This window comes from Protopterus annectens, chromosome 14.part0 (assembly GCF_019279795.1).
Source record: "Protopterus annectens isolate FY-2018-M chromosome 14.part0, PAN1.0, whole genome shotgun sequence".
Taxonomy (NCBI): domain Eukaryota; kingdom Metazoa; phylum Chordata; order Ceratodontiformes; family Protopteridae; genus Protopterus; species Protopterus annectens.
This window is the reverse complement of record NC_056748.1, coordinates 1,085,061,465-1,085,081,464: the sequence shown is the minus strand read 5'-3', so window position 1 is coordinate 1,085,081,464 and position 20,000 is coordinate 1,085,061,465.

Here is a 20,000-nt window from a genome sequence, read left to right as displayed (position 1 = left end):
GTACTGTTTGTATACAGGGATTGTGTGCATCATTACGACGAGGAACATGGATGGTGTATACAATTTGTGGACATGTTCTATTTGGGAGATGGCTATGGGGAAGCTTCATGGGAACATGTGAATGGTGTTAATTCCCGATAATGCACATGGGGAGACGTGCATCATGGTCAGGTGTTTAATTCCGGGTCATAGGTTCTGCAAGACCGGCTGGAGGCTGAGCAGGGTTGTGGACAACTACTGCTAATGCAACTTGTGTCCGATTGTCTATGGGGCTGGACATCATGTCGTGCCACCAAGTCTAATCTTTAGAACAGACACTTATTTAATGAGGGATGGCCAAAAATTTTGGACACCAATAACTCCCATTCTTTTGGCTTTATGAAAATGATGGAGGGTTATACATGCAAGGGATACCTAATTTGCAAACCCGAGACTGCCTAGGGTGAGACTGCTACTAGATATGGGTAGAGGGCACTAAGTGCAGATATGGCTGTGCCAAGCTAGCAGCTCGAGTATGGGTGGTTTTGGTGGATGTTCAGGAAGAGGGGGGTGATGATGGGTATTCAATTATGTATCCAGATGTGTTGGGGTTGGATGACTCAGTTCAGGCCAGACCATTATGTGGGTGTGAGCCGGTAAAGTTTCTGTAAATGTGTATCGCACATTTTAATGTTCATATGTTTGTGGGATTGTGTTCTGCAGTATGGCCTGTCAGGGTGTATTGCAGATGTGAATGTATGTTCTTTGGTTTCCTTTCTGATTCACCCATTGCTCCCTCATACACCTCCAGTTCACCTATTGTACATCCGACCCAGTCTCCCCTTGGCAAATTATTACATTACCCGTCACCACCCCACAATATTCCACACACACCATCCATCCCTTCTCTGGTTGATGGCCCATGGCACAGACAACAGAACATGTTTTGCGTACTCTACATATTTCTGGTACCAATATGGTTGTGAGGACAACCCTAGCATATTTGATCTTCCACATGCTGTACTTCACGCACATAGGTACACACAAATACTTATCTTTCATGACATGGTAGGTAGACCCGGGTAATACCCGTTCATCTTTAGGCCATCCAGACAAGAACAACTTGGAACGCGAATTGGCAGTTATTGAGCGAATGCTCTGACCATTGGTAGGGTTGCCACCTTTTCAATTGGCCAAAGTGGGACATTTTCAGGGCACACATCAGATTTTACAGGCCGACACATACCCACGGTCAGTACAAAGGATAGTGCTTGACTTTTATGCCTAAGTGAAAGCTTATTCTTGTAGCAGTTTAGTTGCTTATTCTGTTTCTTGTAACATTTAGGTATTTTAGATACAGAAATAACTATTTTATGGAACTATTACATAAAATATGGGACATAATTATGTCCTACAATCGCAGGACATTTGCCATTTGTAATATTTTTGGTAAGGACACAACTGCCCAGAGAGGGACTGTCCCTCACAAAGTGGGACAGGTGGTAACCCTAAACATTGGGCTAGGCTTAGCAAAGGGCAGCGTCATGCAAACATGCTGCGTTTCGCTTCCACTTGGTATAACAATCAACAGTACAATGGAATACGGGCACGGGGTTTTAAATGTTATTTGTTCGAGGGAAGGGGGCTCAATATTCAGCTACATGCCTTTGTGTTTACTTTTTATTTTGGGTGTTCACAAAGCTGTCTTGTATGCTTTGCATACATTTCGGTATCTACAGACACTGACAGGAGTGATTACTATTAGAGGCAGGCTGTACTAGTCAGCATTTTAGGTTGCCTGTCTGCAGCCAACATGTTCACGCCTCCGTGCAGTGCTTAGACACGTCCCCTGCACTTGAGCACGTTTCCTATGTACGTGGACGTTGCGGCAGCGCACCTCCATTAATATGCATGTGGTGCTGCTGCGCCATCTCTACGCCGCCATGAATCCTGGGGAAAGTTGTGTTAAATTTATGTAAATTGGTTTTGACTGAAAGTGATCTGTCTTTGCTGCGCAAGGGTTTGCAATTTATTTCATGTTGCAGTGACAGTTTAGAAGGTGCACTGACTAATTTAAAACTATTTGTTTGTAGTTTAAACTTGAAATTAATTTTTAAAGATACGACTAGACACCTTACGTATAAAGAAGATCTAGTGCTTTTATACTAATTAGTGCCCCTGCTGTTATAGCCTTTCACAATGTTTGTGAACAACAGCTCTGGGAATTTTATGCTCATGGTAAGTTTGATAAAAAATATAATTTAACTAAACATGAGCAAGATGCTTTGATTAAATTCAAGAATAATCCCGATATAGTAATTAAGCAGGCTGATAAGGGTGGGGCCATTGTGATTTTAGATAAAAATATGTATGTTGACTGTATTATTAGACTTCTGAAAGATGATAATGTATTTAAGAAAATCAGTTTAAATACGTTGAATGATATAATTCACAGAATTAATCCCATTGTATATGATTTATGAATGTCTAATGATATAAGTATAGATCTATTTAACTATCTGTCAGTGACACATTCTGTTACTCCATTCTTATATGGCCTCCCTAAAATACACCATACAAGTTCCACCAATGAGACCCATCATTTCAGGTAAAGGATGGGTTACTGAGCATGTCCTTTGGTTAAAATCAAACGTTATCTGAAAGATATGTGAGATTTTCTTGATAAATTATTTAAACGGTATGAATGCAATGATAACGTTGAATATTTTTGTTACTTTGGATATAGTTTCTCTGTTTACAGTAATACTTAATGAATTTGGCATAAAAGCAATCAGACAGTTCCTTTGTTACAACACTGAATTTAGGAGTGTAGAGATCAGTTGTTTATTACTTGAATTACTTTTAGAAAATGTTTTTTTATTTGAAGAACAGTTATACTACCAGTTATCTGGAGTTGGTATGGGAACATCTATAGCCAATACATATGCCAATTTATCTTTGAACCATTGGGAAACTCAGTATGTTTTTGATATTAACAATATGCATATTGAGAATGTTGCATATTATTCACGATTTGTGTATGATGTCTTTTTAATTTGGACAGGTCGATATGAAGATTTGGAAGAATTTGTGAACTATCTTGATAGTACTACTAGCTTTCTAAAGTTCAAAATGAATTGTTCCATAGAAAAGATTACTTTTCTGGATATCTGTAGATTTTGTGGGAGGCTGCACCCCCCCCACATGCCCCTGCTAAATATATGAACCATCTCTGAGATTGCACTATAGTGAGGAAAGGGCAAATTTCCCAATCTTCAGTGTACTGCGATCTCACAAAAGTGACTTATATTAACGCATTTTCGATTATTAAGCCATTCGATGAAAGGCCTTTTCGATGTTGTGTCATAGACCCTGTTATAAAGAAATGAATGGTTTTAATAAACCAATATGTGCTTACAAATATGGTTCATTTCCCTGCTTAATCTGTGTGAATTGTATATATATAGAAAGATGTAATATTTAAACATCCAGTTACCAAACGAGTTTTTGAACTAAAATGCTTTGCTACATGCACTACAGAAAATGTAGTTTATTTAGTTACCTACTCAGCATGTACACCGTTTTATATATGAAAGTGCAGCAGGAGACTAAATGATAGAATAACAGAACATATGCCTGAAATTAAAAGGAATGTGCAAATTAATGCTTTGGCAAAGCATTGTATGGATAATGGTAATGAACATACATTTGGCTTAAGGGTGGTTCAGATAGTTTATCCAAATAAAAGAGGAGGTGACGATAGTAATAAAGTAGATATAGCTGAGTACAAATGGATACTTAGACTGAATGCAGACAGCCCCAGGATTAAATGCAGCAATTAGTATAACTAGTTTTAAAAGAGAAACAAATGAGTCTATAATAAAATATTATTTATAATGTTTGTATATATTTTCTGTATTTTTAGGGGCATGAAACTGAGAATTCAGATTTAATTAGTTTTAGACGCATGTTAATTGATGTGTATTTTCTACTGACTGGCTGTGTTTTTGACTTATAGATTGTACTAGTTTATTTAAACTTTTATATCACACTGAGGAGGAGTGTTTTTTCACTTAAACGCTTTGTGTATTTTATTGCGCTTTTGTGGATTAAAGTTTAATTTTTCCTGTTGTTGCTGCTCTGTTTTTTCCATTTTCTGCTCTGACCTATGTCAGGGACTTATGTTAATAGTTGGAGGGATCTATGTCCCCCTTTTGGCTAATGTGTGCCCATGCCATAAAGCCCAAAAGCCATGGGTCAATAATCAACTAGCTCCAGTTACTCCAGCTGCCCAGTTTGGGTTACTTGGGATAGATGAGTTGAGCAAAAGCTGGAGGCAAAACCATATAACTTGCCAAAGAACAATTTAGGGTTGCAACACTCTGCATAGGTTCAATGAAAGGAAGCAGTCTGGAAGTGAATGACATAATGGTAAAGGGTCTATATTATAAAGACGAACGTTCAGGTTGTTGAACATTTAAATGTCGACACCTAAACAGAGAAAGCTGAAAACTGTGAATGGCCACTTCCGCAAATTTTTTCGCAGGGAAAGAATTTGCTAGGCTGGCGGACTGTAAAAGAAACTTTTAACCCTAATCAAGTGGGAGTCTTCATCCCCCCCCACCATCCCCTGATGCAGGGGGCTGTGCTCCCCACACCACCCTAACTAAATATACCAACTCCGAGATCACTCTACAGCAGGGAAAAGGGCAAATTCCTGTTAATGGCCAAGCAAATTCTTTCTCTTGTGAAAACATTTGCAGAAGTGCACCGTTGGCCGTTCATGGTTTTCAGCTTACACTGTTTAAATATCGACGTTAGGTGTTTGACAACCTGAACATTTGTCTTTATAAAACAGACCCATGGTAAGGAAGAGGCTGGACATCCTCTGTATCCAGGAGACAAGATAGAAGGGCAGTGCAGCAAGGCCACTTGGCATGGGTTCTAAAGTATACTACTCAGGGGTAGGTCAAGTTAGAAATGGTGTGGGAATTGTGGTGAGGGAGGAGCTTCAGAAGGCAGTGAGGGATGTCACTTGAATTAGTAATAGACTCATGGCAGACTCCAATATAAGGAGGGGGCACTATTCATAATCTATGCCTATGTCTCACTGTAGGGTTGTTATAGTGAGGAAGAGAGTGCATTCAAGTAGCAGGACCTACTAGATAAAGCAACATAACATGAATTGGTGTTGAAATGGGGGACTTGAATGGATGTATAGGGACAGACAGAGCAGGATATGAGGACTGCCTGCGACCACATTGGTGGGACAACAGGAAAGAAGGAGAGGTCATTATAAACTTCCCTCTGGTACATGGTGGCCAACACATATTCAGCAATATAAACAGTCATAAGATCACATAAGAGTGGCCAACATGCAATTTAAGCAAACTTCCACATATAAAGGAAAGGACATTGGGAGAGAATCAGTGATTGCAAAGTTATCCCCAGTGAAACAGTCAGCCAACAGCATAAACTGGAAGCAATACCCAGAGTAGACTCTAAAGTCAACAATGACTAGGCCGAAGACCTGGTTGTTGACTGGAGTTAAAACACAAGAAGGAAATTCTCAGGGGTCTAGCTCACCAGAAAGAAGAGAAAAGAGATGGAGTTGAAGAAGAATGGGAGTGCCTCAAAACAGCATGTGTAAGGGCTATTGAAAAGATATGCGTCCAAGCCAGATATGGAAATAAGGTACATAAGAAAAGCTGGTGATCGAGTGCTGAAGTCCAGGAAGTCATCAAAATAAAATTGGAGCTCAGGAAAATATGGGAGATAGAAAAGATGGATCAGGCTAAGAAGGAATACTGGTTGGCTAACAAAGTGGCTAAGAAAATGGTTGCAATAGCAATGACCAGGGCATCAGAGGCACTCTACCAGCCACAGGAAAGTGATACAGTATATAGGTTCATAGGTTCATAGGTTCATACTAGGCTATCTGCCCTAGGGCATTTATAAGCCTAACCAGAGTGTGTGTGGCTTTCGCCACCCATATTAAATTAATTTTGCTATGCCCTTTTTCAAGGTTAGTATACTGTGCCTCTGTCTAACAGTGACACAGAAGTGATATCTGGGGTAAACCTACGATCTCCCATCCACTCATCAAGATTCCTCTTGAAGAGAGTCAATGAAGGACTCTGCCTAACCTGGACTGGGATTTTATTCCAGAGTGAAGGGAGCCTCTGGGTTATGAATCTGTCCCTCCAGCATGTCCTATTTATTTCAGTGCTGAGGTTCAAGTCCCTCGGTAGCGTGGCTCGATGGGATTTGGATTTTCTGAGGTGCAGCATGTCCATTAATTCTGGGTTGGACATGGCTTTATCGTCAGGCACAGATCGCCTCTGAGCAGGCGGTATGCCACTGAGTAGAGCTGGAGTTTCTTTAACTGGGCAGCATACGGCATCTGTTTGAGCCCCTTGATCCTCTTGGTGAGGTACTTTTGGGGTCTTTCCAGTTGCTGCAGGTGTCTGGTAAGGTACATCCCAAAAGGGGCATTGTACTCAATTATGGGCCTGATGAGGGATGAGTAAAGAGGCACGATGACCTCCCCTGATCTAGATGTGAATCCCTTCATGATTAGGTGGGCTATATAAAATATTTTTCTAACCACTTTGGCCACGTGGTTTTCAAATGAGAGATTGCTATCAACTTGGGTCCCCAGGTCCCTAATTACTTTTTCCGTACTTAATGGATTACCACCTATGTGGTAATTTGTGGGCACTTTGTTTTTGCCAAAGGGGATGACTGTACACTTTTTGGTGTTTAGCTTGAGGCCATGGCTCTGGCACCAGTTGTCTGTTTCTATGAGGCCCTTTTGGAGGATGCTTGTGTCGGCTGGAGAGTCTATTATGGCGCCCAGTTTGCAGTCATCTGTGAACTTGGTCAGCCACAGTCCTTCCATGCTGGCCTGTACCTCCGAGAAATATATACCGAACAAGAGAGGTCCCAGGACTGAGCCTTGTGGGACGCCACTTGTAACTGGTTTGGAGTCTGACATGGCTCCAGCTATTCTAACCATGTGGGTTCTGTCCTTGAGCCAGTTTGCAACCCATCTAGTGACATAGGGGTTTATATTTAAGCTGGTGAGCTTATCTATAATACCCGAGTGGGGTATTGTATCAAAGGCTTTTGCGAGGTCCAGGTAGGCTGTGTGGACCACCTTCCCCTTGTCAATGGTCTTGGTGACTGTTTCAAAGAAATTGACCAGGTTCAAGAGGCAGGATCTGCCCTTAACAAAGCCGAACTGGGTAGGATCCAGTGTTTGCAGGTCCCCAATATCTTTATTTATAATGTCCATGATGATCCTTTCCATAGCTTTGCAGACCAAGCTAGTGAGACTTATGGGGCGATAGTTTCCAGGATCCGTTGAGGCACCACCTTTGTGGAGAGGGACCACTGTTGCTGTACGCCACTCTTTGGGTACATATCCTGTAGTAAGGCTGAGATTGAACAGTAGTTTTAGGTTTGGGTTTAGCTCTTCTTGGAGTTCATGTAGGACGCAGCCTGGGACACCGTCTGGTCCCATTGATGCTGTGTTTCTTGCTTTGGAGAGGGCAGCTCTTACCTGAGCATCTGAGATGTCAGGGGGGCAGCACTCTGCTGGGATAGATATTAGCCCTTTTGGTGGGGAGGGGGGGGAGAAGTTTGCGCTGAACCTGTCAGCTAGGATGTGCAATGTCTGTGGGTTCGGTGTACTTTTTGTCATTTTGGACTAATTCTGAGCATATCTGGGAATTCCCACCCAGGTTCCTTACATAACTAAAGAAAGCCTTGTGATTATCCTTAGTGTCCTGTGCAATTTTTCTCTCAAAGCTGGTCTTAGACGATTTTATGAGTGCCCGTAGTTTTTTGCTAATACTGATCAGAGATGCCTTCCCTTTTTGGGATTTTGCTCTATCATGTAGTAGCTTCCTCCTTCTATTGTATAGTTTGTCTATGGCTGGGGTCCACCAGACAGGACATCTGCCTTTGGAGGATTGGGTCTTGGTTTTATTTGGGATTGCATGATCCATGCATTCCTGAAGGTGTTCATAGAATGCGTTTATAAAGGATTTTGCGGTCTGGGCCGTATTATCCACAGGCCTTGGGGCTTTGAAGGATTCCACCTTGGTTTTGAGGAGTGTGAAATTTGCTTTAGATAAGTTTTTCACTGTGGTTTTCTGGGCATGGGGTGGGGTCGGGATGTGAATATCCAGTGAGATTAGTTTATGGTCTGATCTTACCAGCGAGGGATACACTTCTGGTCTGGAGCATAGAGTACCCATGTTGGTGATGATCAGGTCCAGTATGTTTTCCCCTCTTGTGGGAGTGGTAACAAGTTGTTCCATAGCATTTGAGTTTATAAATTCTAGGAACCTTTGGGCTAGGGTGTTGGAGCTAGAGTAATGCTCCCAGTCTATGGTTGGGTAGTTGAAGTCACCCAATATAATGGTGTTTGGAGAGACCTTCATATTTTCCAGTGTTCTCAGGAAGGCTGAGTGGGGTTCCTGGGTTTGGGAAGTTGGTCTGTAGCAGGCTATAAACTGGAAGGCAGTTTTACCCACTGTTAGTTGCACATGGATAGTCTCTGATGCTTCGTGCTGTGCCACCAACCTGGAGGTGTGGGTATCTTTGACGAATATTGATACTCCCCCCTCCTTGTGTGGTTCGGTCCAAGTTTTGGGGCCGAAAAGCATGGTATGAGGTATAACCTGTTAGTGCTGGGGTGCTCTCGAGAGCCTTGAACCAGGTTTCTGTTACTGCACAGATATCGATGTTCTCCATGCTAAGGAGAGTTTTGAGTGCATGCATCTTGAGGTTTAGACTTCTGGCGTTGAGTAGCATTACTCTTAGTTTCTTATCCCTTGTGATACCTATGGAGGTGGGTTTGTCTTTTGAGCCTTGCCTAAAAAAGGCACTATGGGGGTAGCAAGAGCCTTTGCCAATATCCGAAAGCCCAGGGGTGACAGGTGCAAGCCGTCCCTAGTGAAGCATCGTGGCTTATCGAGCATGTCATCCCAGGCTGACAGGCATTGGATCCCCTTTGAATGACACCAATACTTAAGCCAATTGTTGAAATTGATAATCTTGTCTTCATACTGTGGCATCATTCTTGGTGAGGGTAAGATGCTACTCAAGGTCAGGGTTATACCGGCCTGGGCTACATGCTCAGAGAGCTCCTCTATGTCTCTTTTCATGTAGTCCAGGGAGGTACGTCTCAGGACATTCACACCAGCATGGACAATGACTGAGTCATATTTGTACTTACCTTGGACTGACCTGAGTGCTTGTGTTATGTGGCGGATCCTAGCGCCCGACAGGCAGCTCACCATGACCTTCTCCTTGTTCAGCCTGGTGAGTGGGACGTCAGTGTGCCTGATGATAGAGTCACCTATTACAAGTGTATCAGGTGTGTTGTTTAGCCTTAAGGGCTGTGACTGTTCAGCACACTGGCTTTGTGAGCTATGTGTTGCACGTGTTTTGTTTTGGGGTAGCGGTTGCTTGGGTGTCTGCTTTGGAGGTCTCTGCTGCTTAGGCAGATTTTTATTTAGAGCCTTCAAGTATGTTTTTATGTGTTTATGTGTTTGGTTTGCTGTCGTGGTAGGTCTATGTGAGACTGGAATTGTAGTGAGTGTGGCTTCCTTCTCCTCATGACTGGTTACGCCAGTACTGAGTTGAGAGAGCTTAGCCTCCAGTCTGGCTATATGGTTGCATCTCTCACATGTGTTGGAATTTGTTGGGAGGAGGAGAGGGTTGTCTGTGTACATGAGGCAGTTGTAACATTGCCTCATGATTCCCAGATTCACCAGCTGGACTGGAGAGGAGATTGACAACTGACCTTTGGACATGCTAGAATAGTATTGGGAATTTCTTTATAATTGAAAAAAATGGCCAATGGGGAGCAAGGTACTCAGGGGAGTTTGTGAGGGTGTAGTGCTTTTAATTTTTAGTGCTGACTTATATAATTGCTTTAGTGAGCAAGTGCCAGGTAACTTAAATGCAAAAATGACAAACAGTAACTTTCTTTCAAGTGAAACAAGGAAATAAGTGCAGTAAGCAATGCAGATATCACTAGGGATCCACAGAAGCGCTGAAAAGCCGCATTTTAGGTGGAATTAGCTTTTCAGGGAAATAACAAGCATACAAACAAAACTAGATTCAGCAGGCCTGGATCTAGTCTATGCTACAGCAAACAAGGTGTACCAATTATAGTAAGAAATAGTTCAAATATGCAGGCACTATAAGCCTTTAACCAGAAATTCCCAGCTCAGAAGGGCAGAGTCCAGCCTCTTCTCCCACAAGAGTGCAGACCATGAACCTTCTTAATGTAAAATAACTGGCCTGAAGCCCTGGTGCTTAAACCAGAACTAATACACTTTTAGAATAACAGACACTGAGCCCTCAATCAGCAGTTCGCAACTTAGAAGGATGTCAGCTACCTGTTCTGCCACCACAGTGCAGCCCACAGACCTTCCTAATGTAAAACAACTGGTCTAAAGCCCAAGTGCTTAAACTAAAAGGCTTAGAATAAGTTACACCAAGCAGTAATAAATACAATTGAGTACTTTTAAGATGACACAAAAGCAAAATAAAGTAGGAAAAAAACACAAATACAGTAAAAGCAGATACATTTTTTTTTTTTTTTTTTTTTTTAGTGGAATAGCCGAAACTAAGCTGATTGGCCTTCTCAAATGTTCTCCCTGTACTGGTTAGAATGAGGTAATGACACCAGACTGGGAGGAGGGTCCCAGATCAAATTTACACTAGGGGCGGGCGGGCAACTGCAAAGCCACCAACTATAAAAACACTACACCAGCAGGGAGGGGGGGGGGTGGAAACAAACTGCAGAAATGTTTCACAGCTGAAAAGCAGCAGTGAGCCTTTAAATTAAAGTTTTAAACAGCTAAAGGAGCCTCTAGAAAAAAAGAGTTTACTGTAACCAGTTATCAGAAACAAACAACCCAACAGATGCTTAATAAAGGTGGACAATTTCTAGTTAATACCTCACACACAGTGAAACTAGCTAGAAAAATACACAGTACACAAAGTGCTATAAATAACAAAGAAATAAAAACAAAATAAACATAAAACAGGATACTTAATGTTATATATTATAGCTCCGAGTTTCCTCAGTGTCCTTCTTTCGATCAGTTCACTGTGAAATGGCAGAGCATTCACAACTGAACTTCTTAGGTAACAGAAAGTTGAAACCTGAGACAGCTTTTAAGAAAGAAATCTCAAAAGAACCAATGAGGTGCTTAGTATAAGCTGTAGTCCAGGTGACCTCAGTCAGCCAATGACCTCAAACAATTCTCTCCCATAGCAATGCCTGATGGCTTTGGCCAAACCAATGTCTCTGAATATGTGCTCTGACACACAGCCTCCACAAACACTAGGCCCAAATACAAGCCTGAATATAGAAATGCTACAAATATCCCCACTACTTAGAACAAACTGCAGAAATGTTTCACAGATGAAAAGCAGCAGTGAGCCTTTCAATGAAAGTTTTAAACAGCTAAAGGAGCCTCTAGAAAAAAAGAGTTTACTGTAACCAGTTATCAGAAACAAACAACCCAACAGATGCTTAATAAAGGTGGACAATTTCCAGTTAATACCTCACACACAGTGAAACTAGCTAGAAAAATAAACTGTACTCAAAGTGCTATAAATAACAAAGAAATAAAGAACAAAATAAACAAAAAACAGGATACTTAATGTTATATATTATAGCTCTGAGTTTCCTCAGTGTCCTTCCTTCGATCAGTTCACTGTGAAATGGCAGAGCATTCACAACAGAACTTCTTAGGTAACAGAAAGTTGAAACCTGAGACAGCTTTTAAGAAAGAAATCTCAAAAGAACCAATGAGGTGCTTAATCTAAGCTGTAGTCCAGGTGACCTCAGTCAGCCAATGACCTCAAACAATTCTCTCTCATAGAAATGCCTGATGGCTTTGGCCAAACCAATGTCTCTGAATATGTGCTCAGACACGCAGCCTCCACAAACACTAGGCCCAAATACAAGCCTGAATATAGAAATGCTAAAAATATCCCCACTACTTAGAACAAATTGCAGAAATGTTTCACAGCTGAAAAGCAGCAGTGAGCCTTTAAATGAAAGTTTTAAACAGCTAAAGGAGCCTCTAAAATAAAAGAGTTTACTGTAACCAGTTATCAGAAACAAACAACCCAACAGATGCTTAATAAAGGTGGACAATTTCCAGTTAATACCTCACACACAGTGAAACTAGCTAGAAAAATAAACTGTACTCAAAGTGCTATAAATAACAAAGAAATAAAGAACAAAATAAACAAAAAACAGGATACTTAATGTTATATATTATAGCTCCGAGTTTCCTCAGTGTCCTTCCTTCGATCAGTTCACTGTGAAATGGCAGAGCATTCACAACTGAACTTCTTAGGTAACAGAAAGTTGAAACCTGAGACAGCTTTTAAGAAAGAAATCTCAAAAGAACCAATGAGGTGCTTAGTCTAAGCTGTAGTCCAGGTGACCTCAGTCAGCCAATGACCTCAAACAATTCTCTCTCACAGAAATGCCTGATGGCTTTGGCCAAACCAATGTCTCTGAATATGTGCTCAGACACACAGCCTCCACAAACACTAGGCTCAAATACAAGCCTGAATATAGAAATGCTACAAATATCCCCACTACTTAGAACAAACTGCAGAAATGTTTCACAGCTGAAAAGCAGCAGTGAGCCTTTAAATGAAAGTTCTAAACAGCTAAAGGAGCCTCTAGAAAAAAAGAGTTTACTGTACCCAGTTATCAGAAACAAACAACCCAACAGATGCTTAATAAAGGTGGACAATTTCCAGTTAATACCTCACACACAGTGAAACTAGCTAGAAAAATACACAGTACACAAAGTGCTATAAATAACAAAGAAATAAAGAACAAAATAAACAAAAAACAGGATACTTAATGTTATATATTATAGCTCCGAGTTTCCTCAGTGTCCTTCCTTCGATCAGTTCACTGTGAAATGGCAGAGCATTCTCAACTGAACTTCTTATGGCACAAAAACTCTCTCAGGCTGCAAGACAAAGACAGAAATATAAAGAAAATAGTCATTAGATACCCTACATAAGAGATGCCAGCCACAACCTGATCATCAGTCCACAGAACATCAAAGGCAGGTGGAAGAAGCACATCCAACAGCTTCTGAATGAACAAAAACCCCACAGAAGCTGTACTTTATTATTTATGTATTTGTCTTTTGTTAACCAGGTTAGTCCTGCTGGGCTTGTGGCCTTTTCAGAGGAGACCCAAGGAGAAAATCTCCACAAAAAGAAACAAGTAAAAAAAGTGTACAATAAACAGCAATGTGAAATTTGTAACATAACAACATACATTCATGCCAGACTTTCCCAGAGACAACTAATGTAAGAAGAAGATATTCCCATCCTACAAGTAAGAACAGCATGAAGGAAAATGAAGTCAGGGAAAGCTTCAGACTTAGATTAGGTCATGGCAGGATGGAGCAGAGGTGCAGTAGTAGTGTTGTCACCTCACAGCAAGAGGTTCTCTGGTTTGATTCTTGGCTGGGGAGCCTTATGTGTGGAGTCTGCATATCCTCCCGGCATTCATGTGGGTTTTCCCCAGTTTCCTCCCAAAATTCAAAGACATGTATCTGGAATGTTTCTCCCCAGGCCTCCACTGGAAATTGGCTTTGTTCTAAGTTGGACTTTCCCAGTAAACAAAATGTTAAAGAAATAAATATGATAAAGATGTGATGTTGGGTGAAATAAGGGAGAAATGGCCCCAGTGGGTACTCATAGCAGTATGGAGAGAAATGCATATCTCACATGACTGGAGAATAAACATCCTAGTGTTAGTGAAAAACAACAAAAGGAGCATGCGCACCTGAACACAGTATAGAGGCATCAAACTCCTGTCAAATTGTATGAAAGTTCTGAAAGGGTGATTGCTTATTTGTTTATCAGAGTAGTAGAAAGTAAAATGGGCGATGAGCAGTTAGTATTCAGATGAGGATACAGTACAACTGACCTGATGTTTAGAGTGTGACAGATATATGAAAAGAAGGTAGAGATGAAGAAGAGTCCAACAGGGCATTTCTAGATTTTGAGAAGGCATATGAGAAGATCCCAGGAAAGTTGATTTGGGCATTCCTTCAGTGGTCTGAAGTCCCTGAAACATTGGTGAAATTAGTGCAGTCTATGTATAAGGACCCAGTGACTCTAGTATGAACAGTGTTTGGTTTCACAGAGGGGTTCCCAGTGGGAGTGGGTGTGAAGCAGGGTTCAGCTCTGAACCTGCTGCTGTTCATACTGATGAAAGACTACATTAGAAATATGTCAATGGAGGCAGATCCCCAAAGCTGCTGTATGCGGGTGATGTGCCATTGCAGGCAGACTCTGAACAAGAACATCAGCAAAGAATAGGGTAATGGAATGCAAAACTGACAGCACATGGGATGAAAGTGACTACAGATAGGATAGTTGTAATGGCAACAAATGGTGGAAATCAGAAAAAAGCTAATAACTGAGATAGAATGGAAAGTACTGGAACAAGGAAACAGCTTCAAGTATCTGGGAGGGGTGGTCGAGGAGAAGGGAAGTTTGAATGAAGACGACAAAGCTAGAATCTGAGGAGCTACAGCCAATTGGCACTGAGTATTGGGGTAGCATGGGACAGAAGAATGCCAAAGAAGCTGTAGACAATGGTACACAAAACACTGTTGCAAGTAGTACTACTGCAGGGTACAGAAACAACCTGTGGGGGTGAAGGCAGTGCAGCTGAGGAAGCTTTAGGTGACAGAGATGAAGTGCCTGAGATGGGTACTAAGGTGCACACCATGGGACAGATGAAGAAATCAGGACATCAGAACAGGAACCCAAGAAGCTCCAATTTCAGAGAAGCTCAAATAGAACAGATTATGGTTTGGGCACATGTAAGGGAAAGCAGCAGACAATCTGGTGAAGAAGATTTTGAACAGACAGGAAGAAGGCAAGAGGAAACAGTGGTGTCCAGCAAAGAGATGGATGGATGGATGGATGGATGGATGGATGGATGGATGGATGGATTGTGTTAGAGAATACCTGCAACAGTCAGGCACAAGTATTGAAAAGGGTAGGAGAGTGGCATTAAATCAAAATTGGTGGCAGCACCCCAGACCCACATAGAAAATGGAAACAGGATGTTGATGATGATGATGATGAAGATACATTTTCAGTGTTGGCAATTTTAGGGCATGAAAGAATGCATATTCTATAAAGTGTCCCTACATGTAAATAGACTAATATAATAATAAGGTAGTCATATATCACTAAGTAAATAAAGCTGATTGCTCACTGACAGATTCAGTAAGTCAGTGACCAATTTAATGCATTTTCAGTCAATGGCAGATTTAATACGTGATTACTCAGTGACAGATTTAATGCATGTTCAGTCAGCAATAGATTAAAATGCATGTTCAGTCAGCAATATATTAACATGCATGGTCAGTCAGCGACAGATTAAAATGCATGGTCAGTCAATGACAATTTAGTACATGATCAGTTGTTAGTGACAGATTTACTACATGATCAGTCAGTGACCAGTTTAATATGTGGTGGCGGTGGATTCTGCTACTGTGCAGACTGCTAAAATCATTACCAGTCTAACTACACTGAGTGCATACTGCCCTGCGCTGTATTTTGTAACTGCACTTCTTGTTAGGCTGTTATTTTGATGCATTCTTCTTTCATTACATGTAATGTTTCATACTGTTGCTACCTTTTTGGTTCAGGTCATGCCTAATAAGGGTCATCCACTTACCTGGTTAACAAAGATTAAATACATAAATCAATAAACTAAAGCTATGTTATAGGTTTACTCACTAAATTAAGTATCTGCCCTGTACACATCTATGACAAATATGAATATTTTATTTAAAGTTGTTCAAAAGTTATTGATCTATTTGATGGCCGTTATTAAAATGGTCCCAAGCAGTGTCTACTTTTCTACCCAATAATAATTATATTCTCAAAGTTCAGTACTTGGACCAGTTTTATTTAGTATATTTGTAAATGACATGCTGACCATATTAGTATAGCACGTTGATGACTCCACTGCTATCCATATCACTAACTCCCTCAGTCAGTTGCAGCATTCCACAGAGCGTAACCTTCGAAGCCTGTGGCACTGGCTTAAAGACTCAAATCTTTTCTGTTAAATGATAATAAAACTAAACTACTCGTACCTGACTCCAGTGAAATCTTAATCACTTCACAAAATAACACACCAATTAAACAACTCTCCATGCCAACATTTGGGGATATTCATATATCATAATGTATCCTTTAAGAAACATATTGTAACCTCAAAATCCCACAGAAAGTTGGATATTAACAAATTAAACTAATCCCTAACAGAAACAGCACAACTTAATGCAGCCTAGAACCTGTTACTAGTTATATTACTTCAGGCCTCATCTGTCCTTACTAGTATTCCTAAAACTTAGCAAAGTAAGCAAGGACAAAACTACAATAAACTTATAAAATATATTGCTAAAACTTAAAAAAAAATATGTTGCTAATGCCCCCTGTAAAATGTATCTTTGTAAAGCACTTTATGTTTTAACTATAGCTAAAACATCTTTTAACATTTTACCAGTTAAAAAACACTTACAAAAATTATATATGAACCTAATAAATGCCCACCCATCTCCAATTTACTTCTAAAATAGCAGAGATATAAGATCACAGACTCCAAACCTCCTAGAAGTTATCAAATCAAATAACCACTTTGGTGACCGTTTGAACTTTGTTCATGTAGAGAAGCAGTGGAATTCCATTCGCTCAAATCTTAGATGTACACATAGAGTTGAATCATTTTTCTTCAGTGTAAAACCTAATAAACTTCTCTCGGACCTGTCCTTGCACTTGAATTTCTATTGCTACCTCTTATCCATCCTCATTTCCCCTGTCTTCATCTTCGTCCATTAACCTATACATCATATACATTCTAAACCTTATATTCTTCTCTTGACATATAATGGTGCTGCTATATTTATTTAACCTTCATTACCAATGTGGTCTATTTATGTACATATGTATTTTGCAATGGTTTTGTATAGGTTCATAGTTCTATACTAGGCTAATGACCACCAGGAGTTTTATAAGCCTAGCTAAGTAGCCCAACCCATATGTGTCCCTATGTATCATGGGCATTTATTAGGAGAGGGTATGTCATTTTGCAATTTTCTAGAGGTTACGTGTGTGTGTGTGTGGGGGGGGGGTATGTTAGTTTGGGCATTACTGTCTGCCTTTGTCTATCAGAAACATGGGGGCTAGGCTAGATCCAGGGTGAATTTCCAATTTCTCATCCATCAGTCAAAGTTATGCTTAGTTAGGGTTAGGGATGGGCTCTGCTTCACATGAATGGGGAGCCTGTTTCAGAGCATGAGGATCCTCTGATACACAGATCTGTCTTGACAACATGTCTTAATCATTTGATGTAGTTGATTTGATGCTGTTCATTTTGTGGATTTGCAAAATGTCCATTAGAGCTGGATCCGAGGATGCCTTGTATCCCAGGCATAGATCACCTCTCAGCAACCTGTAGGAGACAGAGTATATAGATAGGGCTTTAAAGTGATCTGTGTAGGACAATATGCTTATATCATAGATTCCCTTGGTAAAGAACCTTTGTGGATATTCCAGCTGATGCATATGTGTGGTCATGTGCATGCTGACGGGGGCATTATACTCAATGATTGGACTGATAAGGCCAAATAAAGTTACACTATGACTTCCTTGGACCTGCATGTCATGCCCTTACTTATAAGTTGAGTGACATAGAATTATTTTTTTACTGTCTTAACCACATGTTGGTCAAAGGCCAGATTACTATCTAAATATGTTCCCATGTCTCTGACTACTGGGTCAACACTTAGGCATGTCTTATCATGGAGTAATTAGCTTGGGTTGCAGTTTTCCCAAAAGATACCATAATGTATTTCTTGGCATGGAATTTTAGTCCTTGACTTTTGCACCAGTCATTTATCTGTGTTGGACCCTCTTGTAAGATGTTTGTGTCATGAGAGGAATCTATGACAGCTCCCAGTTTGCAGTCGTCTGTGAACTTAGTTAGCAAAAGGCCCTTGACATTAGCCTTTACCTCCAAAAAGTAGATGACAAATAGGAGTGGTCCCAGCATGGAGCCCTGAAGTACCCTACTGGTGGCTTGTCTCTTAGTGGAGGTGGTATCACCAATCCTGACTTCTTGGGAAATGTTTGTGAGCCAGATGACAATCCAGCTCACAGACATGCTTATGTAGGGGCAGGATCATCCCTTGACAAAGCCAACCTGTGTTGAGTCCCGTGTCTGAAGGTTGCCTATGTCTTTGTTGATCATTTCCATGATAATTCATTTCATGGCTTTGCATATTAGACTAGTCAGACTAATAGGTCTCTAGTTTCTGGGGTCAGTTGATTGTCCACCCTTGTGAATTGGGATAACCACTGCAGTCCTTCATTATCATAATACAAAGCCTGCCTTGATGCTATAGGTGAAATGTGACTGACTCAAGAGATCTTGATAGGGCATGTTTGCAGCTCTCTAGGAGGCATTCTAGGATATTTTTTGGGGCCAACTGAGGCTGTGATTTTAGCTTTAACATGTGCTGCCAGGACCTGCTGTCTGTTAATAGCTGTGGGGGATTATACTAGTAGTTATTACATTGAAGGAGGCAGGGGGGAGTGGGGGTGAAGTTTGAGCTGAATTTGTCAGCCAGTAACTTTGCTAAGTCACACCGCTAAATGAAGGTGGCACCACTGACCACCAGTTCGAGCACAATGATATGTGCTGGTGATGAGGTTTTGGGCAAAGCTGTAGAAGACCTTGTGGTTGTCTTTAACCTGTAAAGCTATCTTGACCTTTTAATTATCATTGTTGCCCTTAATTAGCCCTCTGATATTCTTGTTTAGTTTTATTGGCAAGCTCCTGTCATTATGGGAGTTGCTCTTCCTGATTTTAGCCATTACTTTTTTCCTTTTGTTATATACCCTATTAAAGTTAAGATTCTAACAGTGTGGCTTGTTTTTAGGGGCTTGCTTCTAGTATACACAGCAACATCTATACAGCCATTTACATTGTTGTACAGGGTCTCTGTGAACAATTCCGCATAGGTTGTTGTGAACTCAGGGTTGGGAGGGGCATTGAATTTTGATACACTATTGCTTAATAGGGAGTAGATTATGTTGGAATATTTCCTAACTGTTACAGGCTTTGCTGGGGTTACAGAGTTGATTTTTATTTCGACGGCGACACCTTTGTGGTCCCACCTCACCAGTGAGGATGTGACACTGGGGAGAGGGTACAGTGCTCTCATATACTGGTGACTACCAGGTGCATTATGTTGGAACCTCTTGTGGGTGTGCACGCTATCTGGTCAAGGGTATTTGTGTTAATAAAGTCCAGGAATCATTGCGCTTGTGAGTATGAGGCAGTGAAGTTTATGCATTCAAAGATATCTATGTACAGTTGTTTTTTGTTACCTCTGTTGTATAACTGTGGACATTTTCTGTCTGGTCTCTGTTGAAAATGGGTTTTAAGATCAGTTGGATTATTCTTGGTCAGCATATGGAAATAAATAAAATAAATAAATAAATATTCTCAACAGGTATTTGTAAAAAAAATAACTGACTAAAACAGTATGCTAGCCTTTCATGACCATGTCGAATTAATTTAACTGCAGCACATGCTGATATGTTAGACAACACATTGGCACAGTAGTTTATAAGGAGATCAGATGATTAGTGTTTTCATTGCACAGCTCCTCTGTACATGGTTTAATCCTTGTGTCCAACCACTATCTGTGTATAGTTTGCTTGTTCTCCCCATGACTGTACAGATACTTTCAGCACTCTCCCCGGGATTCATGAACCTTGCGCCAGGCGCCAGCATAGCGTCTGCGTTATAACGCCAAATATGGCTGCTGAGCGATTCAGGTATGAATGAATTCCACGTGCACTACCGGCGTGCGCCGGACCGTCTCCGCCCCCGGCGTAGGTATGCAAAA